The sequence below is a fragment of the Coregonus clupeaformis genome, unplaced genomic scaffold (genome assembly GCF_020615455.1).
Source record: "Coregonus clupeaformis isolate EN_2021a unplaced genomic scaffold, ASM2061545v1 scaf1300, whole genome shotgun sequence".
NCBI lineage: Eukaryota > Metazoa > Chordata > Actinopteri > Salmoniformes > Salmonidae > Coregonus > Coregonus clupeaformis.
Genome location: NW_025534754.1, coordinates 124224 through 151898, shown reverse-complemented (window position 1 = coordinate 151898; position 27675 = coordinate 124224). Strand labels below are relative to the sequence as shown.

The window sequence follows — 27675 nt, the reverse complement described above, 5'->3', positions numbered from 1 at the left end:
TAGGGTGACTTTCTTTATTATTTTATCACAGGTTTGCATTGACAGGTGTGACTTGACAGGGATGCATTGACAGGTGTGACTTGACAGGGATGCATTGACAGGTGTGACTTGACAGGGATGCATTGACAGGTGTGACTTGGGCATCTCAGAGCTGACTGTGTACTCTATCTTTGTTGATGAACTCTCCACTTCTGGACCGGAGGACTCCCCTGCGACCAGCCTCCGTAGCAGCGTGCTCGGCCCAGATGGGAGCACGCCAGGGTGGTTGTGGTGGTGGTGCTCTAGCCTCTCCAGGACCCTGCCCAAATCCCACCTGACCTGCATGGAACATCGGTCCCCAGAGGTGCCCGGGGCCAGCCGCATTCCAAACACATAGATAGCGTCGATGTGTTCCGGCCCGCGGCCATGGCTTCCTGCAGGATGTTGAAGCCTTCATTGATCAGAGCGATAGAGACAGCGTTCTAGGATCTCCTCTGGGGGCGATGCTCCGGGCCACCAGGCGTGCTGCGCCCTGTATCAATCGATTGATAGATCGGTCAATTAATCAATCAGTCCACCCAACCACCCTCCCAACAACCCATCCACCCATACCGACCAACCTGGCAGGTAACCCCCATACCGACCAACCTGGCAGGTAACCCCCATACCGACCAACCTGGCAGGTAACCCCCATACCGACCAACCTGGCAGGTAACCCCCATACCGACCAACCTGGCAGGTAGCCTAGCAATTAAGATCGTTGGGTCAGTAACCGAAAGGTCGCTGGTTCGAATCCCTGAGCTGACTAGGTGTTGATGTACCCTTGAGCAAGGCACCTAAACCTAATACTTCCTGTAAGTCGCTTCTGGATAAGAGTCTGCTAAATGACTAAAATGTTAATGTAAATGTAAAGCCATCCATCCATTCACACAATTACATTTATTTTATAAAGCCCTTTTACATCAGCACTTTCCAGATATACAGATTTAAATCATTACAGATTTACCTGTAAGCCTCCAAGAAGATGTGTACCCAGGGGTCGGACCTCGCCACCCTGCCTCCAGGCCCATCATACTGGTACCATCCCCTCCCTGTCTTCTGGCCCAGCCGGCCTGCCTCACACACCTGGTCAGGTAGCGGGCTGTACCGTCGGCCCTGGCGTGTCCTGGATGGCTCCACCCTGGCCCTGTAAGCCCCGCCTCCTTCCTGATCCTCCAGCCCACGTCCAGCCCTGATAGGTCGGACATCCGAACACGCCCGGGGGAATCCAAACTCCTCCAGAGCCTCGATCCCACCTGCTGGGACGTGGCACCTTCCCCTCCAACAGGAAGTTGGCCTGTTCCAGGTAAGCTTCAACATCCTGTTACCCACAAACCCGGACAGTTGCCCACGGCGGCACTCCGGGACTTTCCCCATCCTCTGCCCAGCTGCATTGCCGTGGCAACCGCCTCCGGGACGAGCGTGGACCACACACCACCTCCAGCAGCTTCATGATGTGGGCCGGAGCAAAGAAGTGCATCCCCACCACCAGGGCAGGGCTCTTGTTGACCGCATAGCTGGTCCATGTCCAGGCCAGAGGTGTTGGAGCAGAGCAGGGTCCCAGGTCCACACACTGAGGCCAGATGCCTAAACACCTGTAGCTTCAGGGCCATGTTCTCAAACACCGCCTCGATCACCAACTCCACCTGAATGATTGATTGAGTTTATTTGAACATATACAGACAGTACATACATTTTAATACGTGTCTAGGATAACACAATATACTATTGTGGTACCTTAAAATACATTATATAATTACAATACATGATATAATACAGAAATAAAACGAGTTCTACCTCACTAACGTCCTGCAGGTTGGAGCTGAAGGTGATAACCCCTGGGGGTGTGGCCAGGCTTCGTCGCCCCGCCTCTCTCTGCAGCATCGCCGGAACAGCCTGACTGGCCTCTGCTAGCTGCTTCTCTTGGGTCTCCACGGCAACCACAGACATGCCCGTCAGAGCCAGCGCCACAACGATGCCCCGCCCCATGGTACCCAGCCCTGGAGACAAACAGACAGACAACACCAAGGACATACAGAGCTTTCAGAAAGGATTCACACCCCAGCCTGAATTTAAAATTGATTAAATTGAGATTTGTCGTCACTGGCCTACACACAATACCCCATAATGTCAAAGTGGAATTATGTTTTTAGAAATGTTTACAAATTAATTTAAAAAAATAAGCTGAAATGTCTTGAGTCAATAAGTATTCAACCCCTTTGTTATGGCAAGCCTAAATAAGTTCAGGAGTAAACATTTGCTTAACAAGTCACATAAATTGCATGGACTCAGTCTATGCAATAATAGTGTTTAACATGATTTTTGAATGACTACCTCATCTCTGTTCCCCACACATACAATTATCTGTAAGGTCCCTCAGTCGAGCAGTGAATTTCAAACAAAGATTCAACCACAAAAGACCAGGGAGGTTTTCCAATGACTCGCAAATAATGACACCTATTGGTAGATGGGTAAAAATAAAAAAAGCAGACATTGAATATCCCTTTGAGCATGGTGATGTTATTAATTATTCTTTGGATGTTGTATCAATACACCTAGTCACTACAAAGATACAGGCGTCCTTCCTAACTCAGTTGACAGAGAGGATGGAAACTGCTCAGGGATTTCACCATGAGACCAATGGTGACTTTAAAACAGTTACAGTTGAATGGCTGTGATAGGAGAAAACTGAGGATAGATCAACAACATTGTAGTTACTCCACAATACTAACCTAAATGACAGTGAAAAGAAGAACGCCTGTACAGAATACAAATATTCCAAAACAAGGCACCAATGTCATTTTATTTGATATAGTGTGTGTTTACCAGAAACGGTACTGGGATATAACGTTAAGATATAACGCTAGGATATAACGTTAAGATATAACGTTAAGATATAACGTTAAGATATAATGTTAAGATATAACGTTAGGATATAACGTTAAGATATAACGTTAAGTTATAACGTTAAGATATAACGTTAGGATATAACGTTAGGATATAACGTTAAGATATAACGTTAAGATATAACGTTAGGCCAACGAGACAGTGTCCAAGATCTATAATTCTCTGGTAGAATGCCCTGCTTTTATTTCGTCACACTCACAACCGTAAGATATTTTCTGTAATTAGCTCACCGTTAACTCGTAAATAATGATCTTGTTGTGAGTTTATTTTCCTGTACTAACGAATACAAATTAGCTAAAGTTAAGATGTTGTCAGCTATATGATGCCACCGGTACTAGAGATCCTGGTTCGAATCCAGTCTCTGTCGTAGCCGGCCGCGACCGGGAGACCCATGGGGCGGCGCACAATTGGCCCAGCGTCGTCCAGGGTAGGGGAGGGAATGGCCAGCAGGGATGTAGCTCAGTTGATAGAGCATGGTGTTTGCAACGCCAGGGTTGTGGGTTCGATTCCCATGGGGGGCCAGTATGAAAAAATAATGTATGCACTCACTAACTGTAAGTCGCTCTGGATAAGAGCGTCTGCTAAATGACTAAAATGTAATGTAAATGTAAATGTAAATGATATGGCCATTATTTGAACTGGCTAGCCAGCTAACTTAACGTAAGCTAGCTAGCCAACAAGCTAGAAATAAGCTATAAACAAACCAAAAGATTGTTTCAAAAGTTGCTTTTAGTTGCCTGGTTTGCTAGATTGACATATACTAAATTGAAAATACACCAGTTATGCTATTTTGGACCACCAGGTTGCTGATGTCATGCAGCCTGTCGTTTTTTGTGTTATACTTTTTTCATAACGACAACGACAAGTTTGATGTCGGACGACAATAGAATGTTCATGATGTCACTGCAACAACGGTCTACAGACATGTCGACAGACGTAGTATAAACCAGCCTTTAGTCTTGAAAACCTGGATTTAAGAGTAGACTTCAGTGAAATAGAGGTTACGACCTCACCAATGACAGCAGCTTTGCTGATGGTCCTGCCGGTGCTGTTGTTCCAGTTCGCCCCACTAGGCAGGCTCCACTTCCCCACCAGCCCTCTGGGAGAAGGCATACTGCAGAGCTCGGGCCTGGCCGCTGTTGAACAGGGTGGCCATCAGATCTCTCTCCTTCTCCATACCCTGGGTGTAAGGTAGGGTGGCAGCGCCGCTCAGTGCCTGAACACAGCCACCGGAGCCAGGGCACCCCGGAGCGCTGCCGACCTGGGCCATGACTTTGTCCAGGAGGGAGTCAACGTCTGGGGGGCAGGGACAGGAGGGTGCTCAGACGACGGGAGTCCAGGGGCTGACCTGAAACAAATCAAATCAAATCAAATGTTATTGGTCACATGCGCCGAATACAACAGGTGCAGACATTAAGTGAAATGCTTACTTACAGCCCTTAACCAACAGTGCATTTATTTTTAACAAAAAAAGTAAAAATAAAACAACAACAAATAAAGTGTTGAGAAAAAAAAAGAGCAGAAGTAAAAATAAAATAACAGTAGGGAGGCTATATATATACAGGGGGGTACCGGTGCAGAGTCAATGTGCGGGGGGCACCGGCTAGTTGAGGTAGTTGAGGTAATATGTACATGTGGGTAGAGTTAAAGTGACTATGCATAAATAATTAACAGAGTAGCAGCAGCAGTAAAAAAGGATGGGGTGGGGGGCAGTGCAAATAGTCCGGGTAGCCATGATTAGCTGTTCAGGAATCTTATGGCTTGGGGGTAGAAGCTGTTGAGAAGTCTTTTGGACCTAGACTTGGCACTCGGTACCGCTTTGCCGTCGTGTAGCAGAGAGAACAGTCTATGACTAGGGTGGCTGGAGTCTTTGACAATTTTGAGGGCCTTCCTCTGACACCGCCTGGTATAGAGGTCCTGGATGGCAGGAAAGCTTGGCCCCAGTGATGTACTGGGCCGTAGCACTTCTCTCTCTGTAGTGCCTTGGGTCGGAGGCCAAACAGTTGCCATACCAGGCGGTGATGCAACCAGTCAGGATGCTCTCGATGGTGCAGCTGTAGAATTTTTTGAGGATCTGAGGACCCATGCCAAATCTTTTCAGTCTCCTGAGGGGGAATAGGCTTTGTCATGCCCTCTTCACGACTGTCTTGGTGTGTTTGGACCATGATAGTTCATTGGTGATGTGGACACCAAGGAACTTGAAGCTCTCAACCTGTTCCACTACAGCCCTGTCGTATGAGAATGGGGGCGTGCTCAGTCCTCTTTTTTCCTGTAGTCCACAATCATCTCCATTGTCTTGGTCACGTTCGAGGGAGAGGTTGTTGTCCTGGCACTACACGGCCAGGTCTCTGACCTCCTCCTATAGGCTGTCTCATCGTTGTCGGTGATCAGGCCTACCACTGTTGTGTCTTCGGCAAACTTAATGATGGTGTTGGAGTCGTGCCTGGCCATGCAGTCATGGGTGAACAGAGAGTACAGGAGGGGGACTGAGCACGCACCCTGAGGGGCCCCCGTGTTGAGGATCAGTGTGGCAGATGTGTTGTTACCTACCCTTACCACCTGGGCCCCGTCAGGAAGTCCAGGATCCAGTTGCAGAGGGAGGTGTTTAGTCCCAGGATCCTTAGCTTAGTGATGAGCTTAGAGGGCACTATGGTGTTGAATGCTGAGCTGTAGTCAATGAATAGCATTCTCAGTAGGTGTTCCTCTTGTCCAGGTGGGAAAGGGCAGTGTGGGAGTGCAATAGAGATTGCATCATCTGTGGATCTGTTGGGGCGGTATGCAAATTGGAGTGGGTCTAGGGTTTCTGGGATAATGCTGTTGATGTGAGCCATGACCAGCCTTTCAAAGCACTTCATGGCTACAGACGTCAGTGCTACGGGTCGGTAGTCATTTAGGCAGGTTATCTTAGAGTCCTTGGGCACGGGGACTATGGTGGTCTGCTTGAAACATGTTGGTATTACAGACTCAGTCAGGGACATGTTGAAAATGTCAGTGAAGACACTTGCCAAGTTGGTCAGCACATGCTCGAGTCACGCCCTGGTAATCCGTCTGGCCCTGCGGCCTTGTGAATGTTGGACCTGCTTAAAAGTCTTACTCACATCGGCTACGGAGAGCGTGATCACATAGTCATCCGGAACAGCTGGTGCTCTCATGCATGCTTCAGTGTTGCTTGCCTCGAAGCCGAGCATAGAAGTGGTTTAGCTTCGCCTGGTAGGCTTGTGTCACTGGGCAGCTCGCGGCTGTGCTTCCCTTTGTAGTCTGTAATAGTTTTCAAGCCCTGCCACATCCGACGAGCCAGAGCCAGTGTAGTACGATTCAATCTTAGTCCTGTATTGACTCTTTGCCTGTTTGATGGTTCGTCGGAGGGCATAGCGGGATTTCTTATAATCGTCTGGGTTAGAGTCCCGCTCCTTGAAAGCGGCAGTTCTACCTTTAGCTCAGTGCGGATGTTTCCTGTAATCCATGGCTTCTGGTTGGGGATGTACGTACGGTCACTGTGGGGGACGACATCATCGATGCACTTATTGATGAAGCCAGTGACTGATGTGGTGTACTCCTCAATGCTGTCTGAAGTATCCCGGAACATGTTCCAGTCTGTGCTAGCAAAACAGTCCTGTAGCTTAGCATCTGCGTCATCTGACCACTTTTTTATTAACCGAAGTCACTGGTGCTTCCTGCTTTAGTTTTTGCTTATAAGCAGGAATCAGGAGGATAGAGTTATGGTCAGATTTGCCAAATGGAGGGCCGAGATAGAGCTTTGTATGCGTCTCTGTGTGTGGAGTAAAGGTGGTCTAGAGTTTTTTTTCCCTCTGGTTGCACATTTAACATGCTGGTAGAAATTAGGTAGAACTGATTTAAGTTTCCCTGCATTAAAGTCCCCGGCCACTAGGAGCGCTGCATCTGGATGAGCATTTTCCTGTTGATTTATGGCCTTGTACAACTCATTCAGTGCAATCTTAATGCCAGCATTGGTTTGTGGTGGTAAATAGACAGCTATGAAAAATATAGATGAAAACTCTCTTGGTAAATAGAGTGGTCTACAGCTTATCATAAAATACTCTACCTCAGGCGAGCAAAACCTCGAGACTTCCTTAGTATTTGATTTTGTGCACCAGCTGTTGAAACACACTCAATACAGATGAGACGGACTGAAACACAGAGATGAGACAGACTGAAACACAGAGATGAGACGGACTGAAACACAGAGATGAGATTTAAAACCCTGACAAGGTTAACCATACTGTTCAAGCTTTAGGCATTAACAAAGACAAAGTTATACGCTTCAGATATGGAGGCATGCTTTGCCCTCCTAATATTTTCATTGAAAAGAGCGCCACCATGTGGTGGTCTCCGATAGAGGTGCCGGTTTAAATATATAGGTACAACTGTCCCAGAGTCCCGGTAAGAGGACTGACAATGACCAGCAGGAGACAGAGATACAATCCACACTTTATTACCACACACCAAACAGACACAACCATGTCCACTTACATGGTCAAAGACACACTGAACACCGGTCAGGGAGTCCAGAGGCAGGATTGTTCATGTGGTCAAAGACACACTCAACACCGGTCAGGGAGTGCAGAGGCAGAATTGTTCATGTGGTCAAAAGACACACTCAACACCGGTCAGGGAGCACTGGTTGGAGAACCTGCTGTGGCACTGGAGACCACTGGAGTCTAGGTGACCACCGGAACCCCTGGAGTCTAGGTGACCACCGGAACCCCTGGAGTCTAGGTGACCATCGGAACCCCTGGAGTCTAGGGTGACCACCGGACCCCTGGAGTCCTAGGTGACCACCGACCCCTGGAGTCTAGGTGACCACCGGACCCCCTGGAGTCTAGGTGACCACCGGACCCCCAGGAGTCTAGGTGACCACCGGAACCCCCGGAGTCTAGGTGACCACCGGACCCCCTGGAGTCTAGGTGACCACCGGACCCCCTGGAGTCTAGGTGACCACCGGACCCCCTGGAGTCTAGGTGACCACCGGACCCCCCGGAGTCTAGGTGACCACCGGACCCCCTGGAGTCTAGGTGGCGGCAGAACTGACTAGCGGGCCGGTGGCTACAACATGAGTGAGAGGCAGCTGACCCCGGCAGCCATGGCACCCAAGGCATTTGAGGCTGCTGCATTGCCCTGGGATCAGTATGCGGGTGGTCAATCCATCATGCTCAGGGGCTTTGGGGTGCTGGTCAGGCGTTGGGGTGCTGCCAGTAGCCAGGCGTTGGGGTGCTGCCAGTAGCCAGGCGTTGGGGTGCTGCCAGTAGCCAGGCGTTGGGGTGCTGCCAGTAGCCAGGCGTTGGGGTGCTGCCAGTCGCCAGGCGTTGGGGTGCTGCCAGTCGCCAGGCGTTGGGGTGCTGCCAGTAGCCAGGCGTTGGGGTGCTGCCAGTCGCCAGGCGTTGGGGTGCTGCCAGTCGCCAGGCGTTGGGGTGCTGCCAGTAGCCAGGCGTTGAGTGCTGCCAGTCGCCAGGCGTTGGGGTGCTGCCAGTAGCCAGGCGTTGGGGTGCTGCCAGTAGCCAGGCGTTGAGGTGCTGCCAGTCGCCAGGCGTTAGGGTGCTGCCAGTAGCCAGGCGTTGGGGTGCTGCCAGTAGCCAGGCGTTGGGGTGCTGCCAGTAGCCAGGCGTTGGGGTGCTGCCAGTCGCCAGGCGTTGGGGTGCTGCCAGTAGCCAGGCGTTGGGGTGCTGCCAGTAGCCAGGCGTTGGGGTGCTGCCAGTCGCCAGGCGTTGGGGTGCTGCCAGTCGCCAGGCGTTGGGGTGCTGCCAGTAGCCAGACTAACCTCCCCTGTTATTGTAATGGTGAGTGTTAGCATGTCTTGGGGGTATGATATATCACTACATGACCAAAAGTATGTGGACACTTGCTCGTCGAACATCTTATTCCAAAATCATGCATTCGGGCTGGTAGCGTTCTCCTGGCATCCGCCAAACCCAGATTCTTCCGTTGGACTGCCAGATGGTGAAGCGTGATTCATCATTCCAGAGAACGAGTTTCCACTGCTCCAGAGTCCAATGGCGGCGAGCTTTACAACACTCCAGCCGACGCTTGGCATTGCACATGGTGATCTTAGGCTTGTGTGCGGATGTTCGGCCATGGAAACCCATTTCATGGAGCTTCTGACGAACAGTTCTTGTGCTGACGTTGGTTCCAGAGGCAGTCTATATATAGTGTATTTATAGTGTATTTAGTGTATATATAGTGTATTTAGTGTATATATAGTGTATTTATAGTGTATTTAGTGTATATATATTGTATTTAGTGTATATATAGTGTATTTAGTGTATATATAGTGTATTTATAGTGTATTTAGTGTATATATAGTGTATTTAGTGTATATATAGTGTATTTATAGTGTATTTGTGCATCTAACTTTCTTACTCATCATTATTCAGGATTCTCTGTAATCATGTTACCATTCTATTCTTATTTATAATTAGTTTTTTATTACTGTCACTTATTTTCTTTGGTGCGAATAAATAAAATAAAAGTGACTCCAAAATGACACAATACATTATTTAACTTTTTATTTAAAAAATGTACCCCCTTTTTCTCCCAAATGTTGATCTTGTCTCATCGCTGCAACTCCCCAACGGGCTCGGGAGAGGCGAAGGTCGAGTCATGCGTCCTCCGAAACATGACCCGGCAAACCAATGTGTCAGAGGAAACGCCGTTCACCTGACGACCGGTCAGCCTGCAGGCGCCCGGCCCGCCACAAGGAGTCGCTAGAGCGCGATGAGCCAAGTATACAACCAAAACAAACAAAAAATGTCACCGTCCCAATACTGTTGGAGCTCACTGTCCCGAAACTCTAAGGGGTTTCTACAATCATGTTGGTCCATTTTTACATTTAAAATCAATTCCTGCTTTCTTGGAGCCCCCTCAGCTACAGCATTGAGGAGCATTCACCCTAAACTCTACTGATTCCCACTCTGTAGCACTCCAACAGAGAACAATAACAGTGAATACGAGAGAAGAGGATGGACAGTTCTAAACCTGGTTAAAAGCCTCTTACATTCCTCTTCCTGTCTCCAGTGACATGGTGAGACAGTAATGGGATGAGATCCAGTGCAGCTCTGTTGAGTTAGATGCATCTCTGGCTCTGGGCCAGTTACATTTACATTTTAGTCATTTAGCAGACGCTCTTATCCAGAGCGACTTACAGTTAGTGGGTCATCATGGCCACCAAGCCTTAAAGGGACAGACTCATCTCTGGCTCTGGGCCAGTTAGTGGGTCATCATGGCCACCAAGCCTTAAAGGGACAGCCTCATCTCTGGCTCTGGGCCAGTTAGTGGGTCATCATGGCCACCAAGCCTTAAAGGGACAGCCTCATCTCTGGCTCTGGGCCAGTTAGTGGGTCATCATGGCCACCAAGCCTTAAAGGGACAGCCTCATCTCTGGCTCTGGGCCAGTTAGTGGGTCATCATGGCCACCAAGCCTTAAAGGGACAGACTCATCTCTGGCTCTGGGCCAGTTAGTGGGTCATCATGGCCACCAAGCCTTAAAGGGACAGCCTCATCTCTGGCTCTGGGCCAGTTAGTGGGTCATCATGGCCACCAAGCCTTAAAGGGACAGCCTCATCTCTGGCTCTGGGCCAGTAAGTGGGTCATCATGGCCACCAAGCCTTAAAGGAACAGACTCATCTCTGGCTCTGGGCCAGTTAGTGGGTCATCATGGCCACCAAGCCTTAAAGGGACAGCCTCATCTCTGGCTCTGGGCCAGTTAGTGGGTCATCATGGCCACCAAGCCTTAAAGGGACAGCCTCATCTCTGGCTCTGGGCCAGTTAGTGGGTCATCATGGCCACCAAGCCTTAAAGGGACAGCCTCATCTCTGGCTCTGGGCCAGTTAGTGGGTCATCATGGCCACCAAGCCTTAAAAGGGACAGCCTCATCTCTGGCTCTGGGCCAGTTAGTGGGTCATCATGGCCACCAAGCCTTAAAGGGACAGCCTCATCTCTGGCTCTGGGCCAGTTAGTGGGTCATCATGGCCACCAAGCCTTAAAGGGACAGCCTCATCTCTGGCTCTGGGCCAGTTAGTGGGTCATCATGGCCACCAAGCCATAAAGGGACAGCTTCATCTCTGGCTCTGGGCCAGTTAGTGGGTCATCATGGCCACCAAGCCATAAAGGGACAGCCTCATCTCTGGCTCTGGGCCAGTTAGTGGGTCATCATGGCCACCAAGCCTCATCTCTGGGTGACTATGGATGCATCCCAAATGGCACATTATTCCCTATATAGTGCACTACTTTAGACCAGAGAATGGCACCCTATTCACTATATAGTGCGCTACTTTAGACCAGAGAATGGCACCCTATTCACTATATAGTGCGCTACTTTAGACCAGAGAATGGCACCCTATTCACTATATAGCGCGCTACTTTAGACCAGAGAATGGCACCCTATTCCCTATATAGTGCGCTACTTTTGAGGCCCAGGACTGGGTTTGTTGTATTAGCTACAGAGGAGTTTGATCGTTGAAGCGTGGCGTGTCAAAAGTAGTGCACTATATAGGAAATAGGGCGCCATTTGGGACTCATCTCAGGTCCTATAACAGACTGGTTCTCTGAACATGCAGAGAGTATTACTCAGAGCACAACTGCTTAACTAAAGAAGGTTGGTCAAATATTATCCGAAGGCCACTGATTCCAACACCGCACCATCAAATATTATCCGAAGGCCACTGATTCCAACACCGCACCATCAAATATTATCCGAAGGCCACTGATTCCAACACTGCACCATCAAATATCATCCGAAGGCCACTGATTCCAACACTGCACCATCAAATATTATCCGAAGGCCACTGATTCCAACACTGCACCATCCAATATTATCCGAAGGCCACTGATTCCAACACTGCACCATCAAATATCATCCGAAGGCCACTGATTCCAACACTGCACCATCAAATATTATCCGAAGGCCACTGATTCCAACACCGCACCATCAAATATTATCCGAAGGCCACTGATTCCAACACCGCACCATCAAATATTATCCGAAGGCCACTGATTCCAACACTGCACCATCAAATATCATCCGAAGGCCACTGATTCCAACACTGCACCATCAAATATTATCCGAAGGCCACTGATTCCAACACTGCACCATCAAATATTATCCGAAGGCCACTGATTCCAACACTGCACCATCAAATATTATCCGAAGGCCACTGATTCCAACACTGCACCATCAAATATTATCCGAAGGCCACTGATTCCAACACTGCACCATCAAATATCATCCGAAGGCCACTGATTCCAACACTGCACCATCAAATATTATCCGAAGGCCACTGATTCCAACACCGCACCATCAAATATTATCCGAAGGCCACTGATTCCAACACCGCACCATCAAATATTATCCGAAGGCCACTGATTCCAACACTGCACCATCAAATATCATCCGAAGGCCACTGATTCCAACGACTGCACCATCAAATATTATCCGAAGGCCACTGATTCCAACACTGCACCATCAAATATTATCCGAAGGCCACTGATTCCAACACTGCACCATCAAATATCATCCGAAGGCCACTGATTCCAACACTGCACCATCAAATATTATCCGAAGGCCACTGATTCCAACACCGCACCATCGAATATTATCCGAAGGCCACTGATTCCAACACCGCACCATCAAATATCATCCGAAGGCCACTGATTCCAACACTGCACCATCAAATATCATCCGAAGGCCACTGATTCCAACACTGCACCATCAAATATTATCCGAAGGCCACTGATTCCAACACTGCACCATCAAATATTATCCGAAGGCCACTGATTCCAACACTGCACCATCAAATATCATCCGAAGGCCACTGATTCCAACACCGCACCATCAAATATTATCCGAAGGCCACTGATTCCAACACCGCACCATCAAATATTATCCGAAGGCCACTGATTCCAACACCGCACCATCAAATATTATCCGAAGGCCACTGATTCCAACACTGCACCATCAAATATCATCCGAAGGCCACTGATTCCAACACTGCACCATCAAATATTATCCGAAGGCCACTGATTCCAACACTGCACCATCAAATATTATCCGAAGGCCACTGATTCCAACACTGCACCATCAAATATCATCCGAAGGCCACTGATTCCAACACTGCACCATCAAATATTATCCGAAGGCCACTGATTCCAACACCGCGACCATCAAATATTATCCGAAGGCCACTGATTCCAACACCGCACCATCAAATATCATCCGAAGGCCACTGATTCCAACACTGCACCATCAAATATTATCCGAAGGCCACTGATTCCAACACCGCACCATCAAATATTATCCGAAGGCCACTGATTCCAACACCGCACCATCAAATATTATCCGAAGGCCACTGATTCCAACACTGCACCATCAAATATTATCCGAAGGCCACTGATTCCAACACCGCACCATCAAATATCAGACTGACCCCCTCCAAGCCCATCCCTACATACACACTGACCCCCTCCCATCTGAAGGCCACTCTGATTCCAATGTACTTTTAGGTGGTATTACTCATGCACTTAATCTGTAAATGGTTGGTCTGCGACGTGACGTGTGATTGGGTTGTACAGAGGGTAAAGGCTGGTTGTGCTGACAGATGTCACGACTAGCTTCTGTTAATCTTTCCTCTCAGACAGGGAGGAATCACACAGCTCAATGGAGAAAAATAAATCAGCTGTGTGTGTGTGTGAGGCAGAGAGAGAGAGAGAGAGAGAGAGAGAGAGAGAGAGAGAGAGAGAGAGAGAGAGAGAGAGAGAGAGAGAGAGAGAGAGAGAGAGAGAGAGAGAGAGAGAGCGTAGGAGAGGAAAAGAGAGACAGAGAGAGAGAGAGAGAGAGAGAGCGTAGGAGAGGAAAAGAGAGACAGAGAAATTGCCACCTGATAACATCAGGTTACTTTGAGCCTCTGCCTCTCTCATTGATGACTTCCTGTCAAAAGCTGGACAATCATCTTTCGTCTGCCAACCTTTGTTCGTCTAAAAGGTTATTGCTTCATCAGATAGAGAGCTGCTCCAACTAGACACCAGAGGACTGACCCCCTCCCAGCCCTCCCTACATACACACTGACCCCCTCCCAGCCCTCCCTACATACACACTGACCCCCTCCCAGCCCATCCCTAAATACACACTGACCCCCTCCCAGCCCTCCCTACATACACACTGACCCCCTCCCAGCCCATCCCCTCCCTATATCACACTGACCCCCTCCCAGCCCTCCCTACATACACACTGACCCCCTCCCAGCCCATCCCTACATACACACTGACCCCCTTCCCAGCCCTCCCTATATACACACTGACCCCCTCCCAGCCCATCCCTACATACACACTGACCCCCTCCCAGCCCTCCCTACATACACACCTGACCCCCTCCCAGCCCTCCCTATATACACACTGACCCCCTCCCAGCCCATCCCTACATACACACTGACCCCCTCCCAGCCCTCCCTATATACACACTGACCCCCTCCCAGCCCATCCCTACATACACACTGACCCCCCTCCCAGCCCATCCCTACATACACACTGACCCCCTCCCAGCCCTCCCTACATACACACTGACCCCCTCCCAGCCCTCCCTACATACACACTGACCCCTCCCAGCCCTCCCTACATACACACTGACCCCCTCCCTACATACACACTGACCCCCTCCCAGCCCTCCCTACATACACACTGACCCTCCCCAGCCCTCCCCTACATACACACTGACCCCCTCCCAGCCCTCCCCTACATACACACTGACCCCCTTCCCTACATACACACTGACCCCCTCCCAGCCCTCCCTACATACACACTGGACCCCCTCCCAGCCCATCCCTACATACACACTGACCCCTCCCAGCCCATCCCTACAACACACTGACCCTCCCAGCCCTCCCTACATACACACTGACCCCCTCCCCAGCCCTCCCTACATACACACTGACCCCCCCCCAGCCCATCCCTACATACACACTGACCCCCTCCCAGCCCATCCCTACATACACACTGACCCCCTCCCAACATACCTACTGACCCCCTCCCAGCCCATCCCATCCCTACATACACACTGACCCCCCTCCCAGCCCTCCCTACATACACACTGACCCCCTCCCAGCCCAGCCCATCCCTACATACACCTGACCCCCTCCAGCCCTCCCTATATACACACTGACCCCCTCCCAGCCATCCCTACATACACACTGACCCCCTCCCAGCCCAGCCCATCCCTACATACACACTGGACCCCCTCCCTATATACACACTGACCCCCTCCCAGCCCATCCCTACATACACACTGACCCCCTCCCAGCCCTCCCTACATACACACTGACCCCCTCCCAGCCCATCCCTACATACACACTGACCCCCTCCCAGCCCATCCCTACATACACACTGACCCCCTCCCAGCCCTCCCTACATACACACTGACCCCTCCCAGCCCTCCCTACATACACACTGACCCCCTCCCAGCCCTCCCTACATACACACTGACCCCCTTCCCAGCCCTCCCTACACACACACTGACCCCCTCCCAGCCCATCCCTACATACACACTGACCCCCCTCCCAGCCCATCCCTACACTACACACTGACCCCCTCCCAGCCCATCCCTACATACACACTGACCCCTCCCAGCCCATCCCTACATACACACTGACCCCCCTCCCAGCCCATCCCTACATACACACTGACCCCCTCCCTACATACACACTGACCCCCTCCCAGCCCTCCCTACATACACACTGACCCCCTCCCAGCCCTCCCTACATACAGTGGGGGAAAAAAAGTATTTAGTCAGCCACCAATTGTGCAAGTTCTCCCACTTAAAAAGATGAGAGGCCTGTAATTTTCATCATAGGTACACGTCAACTATGACAGACAAAATGAGAAAAAAAATCCAGAAAATCACAATTGTGGATTTTTTAATGAATTTATTTGCAAATTATGGTGGAAAATAAGTATTTGGTCAATAACAAAAGTTTCTCAATAGTTTGTTATATACCCTTTGTTGGCAATGACACAGGTGAAACGTTTTCTGTAAGTCTTCACAAGGTTTTCAACACACTGTTGCTGGTATTTTGGCCCATTCCTCCATGCAGATCTCCTCTAGAGCAGTGATGTTTTGGGGCTGACGCTGGGCAACACGGACTTTCAACTCCCTCCAAAGATTTTCTATGGGGTTGAGATCTGGAGACTGGCTAGGCCACTCCAGGACCTTGAAATGCTTCTTACGAAGCCACTCCTTCGTTGCCCGGGCGGTGTGTTTGGGATCATTGTCATGCTGAAAGACCCAGCCACGTTTCATCTTCAATGCCCTTGCTGATGGAAGGAGGTTTTCACTCAAAATGTCATGATACATGGCCCCATTCATTCTTTCCTTTACACGGATCAGTCGTCCTGGTCCCTTTGCAGAAAAACAGCCTCAAAGCATGATGTTTCCACCCCCATGCTTCACAGTAGGTATGGTGTTCTTTGGATGCAACTCAGCATTCTTTGTCCTTCAAACACGACGAGTTGAGTTTTTAACAAAAAGTTATATTTTGGTTTCATCTGACCATATGACATTCTCCCAATCCTCTTCTGGATCATCCAAATGCACTCTAGCAAACTTCAGACAGGCCTGGACATGTACTGGCTTAAGCAGGGGGACACGTCTGGCACTGCAGGATTTGAGTCCCTGGCGGCGTAGTGTGTTACTGATGGTAGGCTTTGTTACTTTGGTACTTTTGTCCCAGCTCTCTGCAGGTCATTCACTAGGTCCCCCCGTGTGGTTCTGGGATTTTTGCTCACCGTTCTTGTGATCATTTTGACCCCACGGGGTGAGATCTTGCGTGGAGCCCCAGATCGAGGGAGATTATCAGTGGTCTTGTATGTCTTCCATTTCCTAATAATTGCTCACACAGTTGATTTCTTCAAACCAAGCTGCTTACCTATTGCAGATTCAGTCTTCCCAGCCTGGTGCAGGTCTACAATTTTGTTTCTGGTTTCCTTTGACAGCTCTTTGGTCTTGACCATAGTGGAGTTTGGAGTGTGACTGTTTGAGGTTGTGGACAGGTGTCTTTTATACTGATAACAAGTTCAAACAGGTGCCATTAATACAGGTAACGAGTGGAGGACAGAGGAGCCTCTTAAAGAAGAAGTTACAGGTCTGTGAGAGCCAGAAATCTTGCTTGTTTGTAGGTGACCAAATACTTATTTTCCACCATAATTTGCAAATAAATTCATAAAAAATCCCCTACAATGTGATTTTCTGGATTTTTTCCTCATTTTGTCTGTCATAGTTGACGTGTACCTATGATGAAAATTACAGGCCTCTCTCATCTTTTTAAGTGGGAGAACTTGCACAATTGGTGGCTCACTAAATACTTTTTCCCCCCACTGTATTTCCCCCATCAGCCTCTTCCATCCTGTTCACTGGCAGGAAATTAAAGCCACTTTGACAGAAAGCACTTTGTTCGGTGCTCCCAGAAGGCAATAATACTGATGACACATTGTCCCACAGGACACTCCTGCACTGTGGCCATGGAAACCACACTAACTAGCGGGTGGTTTGTGTTTAAAAGCATAATTCAGTCTAGTCACAGGTGTTAAAGTATCATTCAGTCTAGTCACAGGTGTTAAAGCTCTGTTACCTATGAGAAGACTTGAGGGAAGGGGGAAATGGCATTCAGCTAAGTGATAATCAATTTACTGTGAAAGGGCATCATCAGTTTATTATCATTTGACACTATTCTAATCACAAAACATTAGGAGTTGCACCCCCACCGCCTGGTATAGAGGTCCTGGATGGCAGGAAGCTTGGCCCCAGTGATGTACTGGGCCGTACGCACTACCCTTTCTAGCGCCTTATGGTCGCCGAGCAGTTGCCATACCAGGCGGTGATGAAACCGGTCAGGATGCTCTCGATGGTGCAGCTGTATAACTTTTTGAGGATCTGAAACAGGTACAAAAGTATCTATATCCACAGTAAAACAAGTCCTATATCGACATAACCTGAAAGGCCGCTCAGCAAGGAAGAAGCCACTGCTCCAAACCACCATAGAAAAGCCAGACTACGGTTTGCAACTGCACATGGGGACAACGATCTTACTTTTTGGAGAAATGTCCTCTGGTCTGATTAAACAAAAATAGAACTGTTTGGCCATAATTACCATCGTTATGTTTGAAGGAAAAAAGAGGGTGGCTTGCAAGCCGAAGAACACCATCCCAACCGTGAAGAACGGGGGTGGCAGCATCATGCTGTGGGGGTGCTTTGCTGCAGGAGGGACTGGTGCACTTCACAAAATAGATGGTATCATGAGGAAGGAAAATTATGTGGATATATTGAAGCAACATCTCAAGACATCAGTCAGGAAGTTAAAGCTTGGTCGCAAATGGGTCTTCCAAATGGACAATGACCCCAAGCATACTTCCAAAGTTGTGGCAAAATGGCTTAAGGACAACAAAGTCAAGGTATTGGAGTGGCCATCACAAAGCCCTGACCTCAATCCTATAGACAATTTGTGGGCAGAACTGAAAAAGCGTGTGCGAGCAAGGAGGCCTACAAACCTGACTCAGTTACACCAGCTCTGTCAGGAGGAATGGGCCAAAATTCACCCAACTTATTGTGGGAAGCTTGTGGAAGGCTACCCGAAACGTTTGACCCAAGTTAAACAATTTAAAGGCAATGCTACCAAATACTAATTGAGTGTATGTAAACCTCTGACCCACTGGGAATGTGATGAAATAAATAAAAGCTGAAATAAATCACTCTCTACTATTATTCTGACATTTCACATTCTTAAAATAAAATGGTGATCCTAACTGACCTAAGACAGGGAATTTTTACTAGGATTGAATGTCAGGAAAACTGAAAAACTGAGTTTAAATGTATTTGGCTAATGTGTATGTAAACTTCCGACTTCAACTGTATATAGACCTGAGTTGTGTGTGTGTGTGTGTGTGTGTGTGTATTATGAATGCAGGGCTGAGTTGTAACCTTTGATAATACGTACATACAGTGGGGAAAAAAAGTATTTAGTCAGCCACCAATTGTGCAAGTTCTCCCACTTAAAAAGATGAGAGAGGCCTGTAATTTTCATCATAGGTACACGTCAAATATGAGAGACAAATTGTGGAAAAAAATTCCAGAAAATCACATTGTAGGATTTTTAAGGAATTTATTTGCAAATTATGGTGGAAAATAAGTATTTGGTCACCTACAAACAAGCAAGATTTCTGGCTCTCACAGACCTGTAACTTCTTCTTTAAGAGGCTCCTATGTCCTCCACTGTTAACTGTATTAATGGCACCTGTTTGAACTTGTTATCAGTATAAAAGACACCTGTCCACAACCTCAAACAGTCACACTCCAAACTCCACTATGGCCAAGACCAAAGAGCTGTCAAAGGACACCAGAAACAAAATTGTAGACCTGCACCAGGCTGGGAAGACTGAATCTGCAATAGGTAAGCAGCTTGGTTTGAAGAAATCAACTGTGGGAGCAATTATTAGGAAATGGAAGGCATACAAGACCACTGATAATCTCCCTCGATCTGGGGCTCCACGCAAGATCTCACCCCGTGGGGTCAAAATGATCACAAGACCGGTGAGCAAAAATCCCAGAACCACACGGGGGAACCTAGTGAATGACCTGCAGAGAGCTGGGACCAAAGTAACAAAGCCTACCATCAGTAACACACTACGCCGCCAGGGACATAAATCCTGCAGTGCCCTGCTTAAGCCAGTACATGTCCAGGCCCGTGCTAGAGTGCATTTGGATGATCCAGAAGAGGATTGGGAGAATGTCATATGGTCAGATGAAACCAAAATAGAACTTTTTGGTCAAAACTCAACTCATCGTGTTTTCGAGGACAAAGAATGCTGAGTTGCATCCAAAGAACACCATACCTACTGTGAAGCATGGGGGTGGAAACATCATGCTTTGGGGCTGTTTTTCTGCAAAGGGACCAGGACGACTGATCCGTGTAAAGGAAAGAATGAATGGGGCCATGTATCATGAGATTTTGAGTGAAAACCTCCTTCCATCAGCAAGGGCATTGAAGATGAAACGTGGCTGGGTCTTTCAGTATGACAATGATCCCAAACACACCGCCCGGGCAACGAAGAGTGGCTTCGTAAGAAGCATTTCAAGGTCCTGGAATGGCCTAGCCAGTCTCCAGATCTCAACCCCATAGAAAATCTTTGGAGGGAGTTGAAAGTCCGTGTTGCCCAGCGACAGCCCCAAAACATCACGCTCTAGAGGAGATCTGCATGGAGAAAGGGCCAAAATACCGTGTGTGAAAACCTTGTGAAGACTTACAGAAAACGTTTGACCTGTGTCATTGCCAACAAAGGGTATATAACAAAGTATTGAGAAACTTTTGTTATTGACCAAATACTTATTTTCCACCATAATTTGCAAATAAATTCATAAAAAATCCTACAATGTGATTTTCTGGATTTTTTTTCCTCATTTTGTCTGTCATAGTTGACGTGTACCTATGATGAAAATTACAGGCCTCTCTCATCTTTTTAAGTGGGAGAACTTTCACAATTGGTGGCTGACTAAATACTTTTTTTCCCCACTGTATTTCCCCTCCTCAGAATGACCTGCAACAAGAAACTCAGTACTGGGCACATAGGGTTCTGGTCTAAAGTAGTGCACTACTGATGATAGGGCTCTGGTCTAAAGTAGTGCACTATATAGGGAATAGGGTGCCATTCTCTGGTCTAAAGTAGTGCACTATATAGGGAATAGGGTGTCATTCTCTGGTCTAAAGTAGTGCACTACTGTTGATAGGGCTCTGGTCTAAAGTAGTGCACTATATAGGGAATAGGGTACCATTCTCTGGTCTAAAGTAGTGCACTATATAGGGAATAGGGTACCATTCTCTGGTCTAAAGTAGTGCACTATATAGGGAATAGGGTGCCATTCTCTGGTCTAAAGTAGTGCACTATATAGGGAATAGGGTACCATTCTCTGGTCTAAAGTAGTGCACTATATAGGGAATAGGGTGTCATTCTCTGGTCTAAAGTAGTGCACTACTGTTGATAGGGCTCTGGTCTAAAGTAGTGCACTATATAGGGAATAGGGTGTCATTCTCTGGTCTAAAGTAGTGCACTACTGTTGATAGGGCTCTGGTCTAAAGTAGTGCACTACTGTTGATAGGGCTCTGGTCTAAAGTAGTGCACTACTGTTGATAGGGCTCTGGTCTAAAGTAGTGCACTACTGTTGATAGGGCTCTGGTCTAAAGTAGTGCACTACTGTTGATAGGGCTCTGGTCTAAAGTAGTGCACTATATAGGGAATAGGGTGCCATTCTCTGGTCTAAAGTAGTGCACTATATAGGGAATAGGGTGCCATTCTCTGGTCTAAAGTAGTGCACCATATAGGGAATAGGGTGCCATTCTCTGGTCTAAAGTAGTGCACTATAGGGAATAGGGTGCCATTCTCTGGTCTAAAGTAGTGCACTATATAGGGAATAGGGTGCCATTCTCTGGTCTAAAGTAGTGCACTATATAGGGAATAGGGTGCCATTCTCTGGTCTAAAGTAGTGCACTATATAGGGAATAGGGTGCCATTCTCTGGTCTAAAGTAGTGCACTATATAGGGAATAGGGTGCCATTCTCTGGTCTAAAGTAGTGCACTATATAGGGAATAGGGTGCCATTCTCTGGTCTAAAGTAGTGCACCATATAGGGAATAGGGTACCATTTGGGACGGAACCCCAGTCCTAATGTCAGAGTGTACTGTAGGGCCATGGTGATTCATATTCTATCTGTGTCTTCCCTTTTCAACCTTCTAAATAACACACCAAAACATTGATCTATTTTCCTTCATGGTTTTAGCTGTGAAAGGTCACTAATAGAAAACGGAAAGGTGTCATAAATGTATTTTTTTTCGCACACATCCTTTCTGAATTTAAAAGTAATCATCTAGTTTTTCAAAAGTATCTGTAATCAGATCACAATATCTTTGCTTGAAACGTAACAGACTACAGTTACAGTTTTTTTGTATTCCCCAACCCATCACCCATCATGATGTCATCAACTCTTACCTGCAACGCTCCTGACGAAGTCCACGGCCAGGTCCACAGCGTTGCTATCGGTAACCTGATCTAGGATGCCCAGCTTCAGGGCCTCAGCAGCAGAGATATGGCGACCTGGGAAGGATACGACGGGTTACGACGGGTTACACAGGCAGCCCTGGGAAGGATACGACGGGTTACCACGGGTTACACAGGCAGCCCTGGGAAGGATACGACGGGTTACGACAGCCCAATTCTCATATTTTTGGTCCAATCACATTAGATATTTTCACATTACATATTTTTCGGATACACTATTCAGAAAGTATTCAGACCACTTGACTTTTTCCACATTTTGTTACGTTACAGCCTTAATCTAAAATGGATTTCAATTATTTTTTTCAACCTACACACAATACCCCATAATGACTAAGCAAACATTTTTTTTTTAGATATTTTTGCTAATTTATTAAGAATTAAAAACTGAAACATAATATTTACATAAGTATTCAGACCCTTTACTCAGTACCTTGTTGAAGCACCTTTGGCAGCGATTACAGCCTTGAGTCTTCTTGGGTATGACGCTACAAGCTTGGCACACCTGTATTTGGGGAGTTTCTCCCATTCTTCTCTGCAGATCCTCTCAAGCTCTGTCAGGTTGGATGGGGAGCGTCGCTGCACAGCTATTTTCAGGTCTCTCCAGAGATGTTAGATCAGGTTCAAGTCCAGGCTCTGGCTGAGCGACTCAAGGACATTCAGAGACTTGCCCCGAAGCCACTGCTGTGTTGTCTTGGCTGTGTGCTTAGGGTAGTTGTCCTGCTGGAAGGTGAACCTTCACCCCAGTCTGAGGTCCTGAGCGCTCTGGAGAAGGTTTTCATCAAGGATCTCTCTGTACTTTGCTCCATTCATCTTTGCCTCGATCCTGACTAGTCTCCCAGTCCCTGCCACTGAAAAACATCCCCACCGCATGACGCTGCCACCACCATGCTTCACAGTAGGGATGGTGCCAGGTTTCCTCCAGATGTGATGCTTGGCATTCAGGCCAAAGAATTCAATCTTGGTTTCATCAGACCAGAGAATCTTGCTTCTCATGGTCTGAGAGTCCTTTAGGTGCCTTTTGGCAAACTCCAAGCGGGCTGTCATGTGCCTTTAACTGAGGAGTGGCTTCCGTCTGGCCACTCTAGCATAAAGGCCTGAATGGTGGAGTGCTGCAGAGATGGTTGTCCTTCTGGAAGGTTCTCCCATCTCCACAGAGGAACTCTGGAGCTCTGTCAGAGTGACCATCGGGTTCTTGGTCACCTCCCTGACCAAGGCCCTTCTCCTCCGATTGCTCAGTTTGGTTGGGTGGCCAGCTCTAGGAAGAGTCTTGGTGGTTCCAAACTTCTTCCATTTAAGAATGATGGAGGCTACTGTGTTCTTGGGGACCTTCAATGCTGCATAAATGTTTTGGTACCCTTCCCCAGATCTGTGTCTCGACACAATCCTGTCTCGGAGCTCTACGGAGAATTCCTTCCACCGCATGGCTTGGTTTTTGCTCTGACATGCACTGTCAACTGTGGGACCTTATATAGACAGGTGTGTGCCTTTCCAAATCATGTCCAATCAATTGAATTTACCACAGGTGGACTCCAATCAAGTTGGAGAAACATATCAAGGATGATCAATGGAAACAGGATGCACCTGAGCTCAATTTCGAGTCTCATAGCAAAGGGTCTGAATACTTATGTAAATAAGGTATTTTTTATTTTTAATACATTTGCAAACATTTCTAAAAACCAGTTTTTGCTTTGGCATTATGGGGTATTGTGTGTAGATTGATGAGGGAAAAAATGTATTTAATCCATTTTAGAATAAGGCTGAAACATAACAAAATGTGGAAAAAGTCAAGGGGTCTGAATACTTTCGGAATGCACTGTATATACAAAAGTATGTTGACACTCCTTCACATTTGACAAACATTGGCAGTAGAATGGCCTTACTGAAGAGCTCAGTGACTTTCAATGTGGAAGCGTCATAGGATGCCACCTTTACAACAAGTCAGTTCATCAAATTTCTGCCCTGCTAGAGCTGCCCCGGTCAACTGTAAGTGATGTTATTGTGAAGTGGAAACGTCTAGGAGCAACAACGGCTCAGCCGCGAAGTGGTAGGCCACACAAGCTCATAGAACGGGACTGCCAAGTGCTAAAGCGCATAAAAATCATCTGTCCTCGGTTGCAACACTCACTACCAAGTTCCAAACTGCCTCTGGAAGCAATGTCAGCACAAGAACTGTTCGCCGGGAGTTTCATGAAATGGGTTTCCATGGCCAAGCAGCCGCACACAAGCCTAAGATCACCATGCGCAATGCCAAGCATCAGCTGGAGTGGTGTAAAGCTCGCCACCATTGAACTCTGGAGCAGTGGAAACACATTCTCTGGAGTGATGAATCACGCAGGCTTCACCATCTGACAGTCCGACGAACAAATCTGGCTTTGGAGAACGCTACCTGCCCCAATGCACTGCGCCAATGATTTTGGAATGAGATGTTTGATGAGCAGGTGTCCACATACTTTTGGTAATGTAGTGTACGAACAAATGATCAGAATTGGGTTGTAAACGCAGGGTCTTATTTTACAGCCCAGACCCTAATTCAGTCTTTTAAGGAATTAATCTGGCTTTAGGGTAAGTGTAAGAAAACTTCTAGTGACTACGTTTTCATTGCCAAGCAGGCCTAACAGCACGGACTAGAAAGGTGACTGCTCAATTGGTACAATGCTGACCCCTGCTGGAGATAAGGACAAAGTAAGTATCTGGCAGCACCCTTTAAAATAATAAATCCTGTAAGCATTTTATGTAAAACAATGCTAATTATATATTACGAATACAAACTGCACCCATTATGCATCTGTACATTGAATATGCAAAGACATGAGATTAAAATACATTTCCTGTGTGAGTCTGCGGTGTTCTATCATCTTACCTGTAGTGATGAGGTCGAGGGCAGCTGTTAACCCTATGAGTCTGGGTCTTACCTGTAGTGATGAGGTCGAGGGCAGCTGTTAACCCTATGAGTCTGGGTCTTACCTGTAGTGATGAGGTCGAGGGCAGCTGTTAACCCTATGAGTCTGGGTCTTACCTGTAGTGATGAGGTCGAGGGCAGCTGTTAACCCTATGAGTCTGGGTCTTACCTGTAGTGATGAGGTCGAGGGCAGCTGTTAACCCTATGAGTCTGGGTCTTACCTGTAGTGATGAGGTCGAGGGCAGCTGTTAACCCTATGAGTCTGGGTCTTACCTGTAGTGATGAGGTTTCGAGGGCAGCTGTTAACCCTATGAGTCTGGGTCTTACCTGTAGTGATGAGGTCGAGGGCAGCTGTTAACCCTATGAGTCTGGGTCTTACCTGTAGTGATGAGGTCGAGGGCAGCTGTTAACCCTATGAGTCTGGGTCTTACCTGTAGTGATGAGGTCGAGGGCAGCTGTTAACCCTATGAGTCTGGGTAGACGTTGTGTCCCTCCTGCAGCTGGCAGCAGACCCAGGGTCACCTCTGGAAGTCCTAGAAGAGCCTGAAAACAGTCATCAGTCATCACATTTAATAATAAAACATAGGATTTAAAAACACCTTTCAAAAAAACCCAAGGACATTGTACGGCAAAGATAAAAAAAAATATATATATATATATATATATATATATAAAATCAAACAATATAATTAAAATAGAAATAAAACCTACATAAACTACATGGCCAAAGGTATGTGGACACCCCTTCAAATTAGTGGATTCGGCTATTTCAGCCGCAACCGTTGCTGACAGGTGTATAAAATCGAGCACACAGCCAAAGCTGTCATCGAGGCAAAGGGTGGCTACTTTGAAGAATCTCAAATATAAAATATATTTTGATTTGTTTAGCACTTTTTTGGTTACTACATGATTCCATATGTGTTATGTGTTGATGTCTTCACTATTATTCTACAGTGTAGAAAATAGTAAAAAATAAAGAAAAACCCTTGAATGAGTAGGTGTGTCAAAAACTTTGACTGGTACTGTATGATCAGTCAGTCAGCTGGACGTATGATTACTCTGTCAAGTCAGCCAGTCATTTGAACGTTGACCCCTGAGAGAGAGACTCATGTAACTAACCTTGGAGTGTGCAATGCGATAGTGGCAGCCCAGTGCTAACTCCAGTCCTCCTCCCAGTGCTACCCCCTCGATAGCTGCCACCACAGGCTTGTCCACAGCCTCTATAGCATGGATCATGGGCACAAGGGGGGGCCCCAACATCGGCCCCGCAAACTCCCTGATGTCCGCCCCTGGTAGAAACAGACAAACCCCTGATCGCATTGTACAGTTGTATACCTGAATGAATATGCTTCATAATAAAACATATTTGAAACTGAGAAATAGACAAATCTCTGTATCAGTGCTGCTGGGAGACAAAGTTTGCGTCTCAAATGGCACTCTATTTCCTCATTTAGTGCACTACTTTTGACAAGAAGGGTAGTGCACTACTGTATATAGGGAATACAATTGGGACGCAGACAAACAGATCCAGACCTCTAGTCTAGACAGACCTACGGTGCGTCAAAAATGGCACCCTATTTCCTCACATAGTGCACTACTTTAGACCAGAGAATGGCACCCTATTTCCTCATATAGTGCACTACTTTAGACCAGAGAATGGCACCCTATTTCCTCATATAGTGCACTACTTTTGATACGGGCTCTGGTCAAAAGCAGTGCACTATATAGGGAATAAGCAGTGCACTATATAGGGAATAGGGTCCCATTTCAAACACTGCAGTATCCTGTACAATCTATAAGACCATTCTTACCTCCACAGAACCTCCCATTCTGTCCACAGATCACTACAGATGTCACCTTTGGGTCCTTCAGGGCCCTCTGCACCGTGTCTACTATGCCCTGTCGCACCGCTGCACTGGGGACACACAGAATCACATCAATATGGCAATATACCGTTCCAAAACTCACAGACAGACAGGTGCAGAATCATGTGAAGTTACCGTATATGTTACAAGACTACAGGAGTTCAATTTACATGATTAAGCATTTCATATTAGGCACACTTTAATAATAATATTATAATCTTAAAGCCTAAAGACAAGTATTTTTAACAAGGACATGACAGGTGCAAAAGATAAACAACTTCCTTTGTTGTCACCTTCGTAACACTTAAACCTACTAATCGACAGGAACATACACGTTTGTCCAACTTTCTACTGCGCGCAATATTATCCTGACCGTACCAAGTTATTTTTAACTCACCTGAGCGCATTGACAGGTGGATTCTGAAGAGTTATCAAAGCAACGGATCCCGGGAGCCGAGAGTATGTGGCCATTATTGTTCTGGAGAAAACTCACTCCAACTCCTCATATTCCGTGGTGCGTGCAGCTGATGTTGAACTTTAGTACTAGTGATATGGCATGTCGCCATCACCTTTACCACACATAGACTTCAGAAGTGAGTTTGTTGACTTGGTTGAGAAGGAAGTCTTTGGATAAGTTTTTATTTATTCAATAGGACACTGAGATTTTTCTCCAATTAGTGAAAACATAAATTACTTAAATAATAACTATTCACATAGTTTTAACCCTGTGTGTGTATTCCCTTTGCCATTTCCAATAAAATACACGTCTGGATGACTGCAATAGACTCACTGAAAGTGCTAAACGTGTTTAGAATGGTAATAACAATATGACCCCATGTTGTTCAACGATACAAACTTGAAACAAACGTTGCGTTGATAAAAAAAACG

General features: G+C 47.2%; 1 pseudogene; it reads right to left on the bottom strand.

The window, feature by feature from the left end:
- LOC121561915 lies at window positions 1-27648 on the bottom strand (annotated as a pseudogene).
- Window positions 27649-27675: the final 27 nt, after the last annotated feature.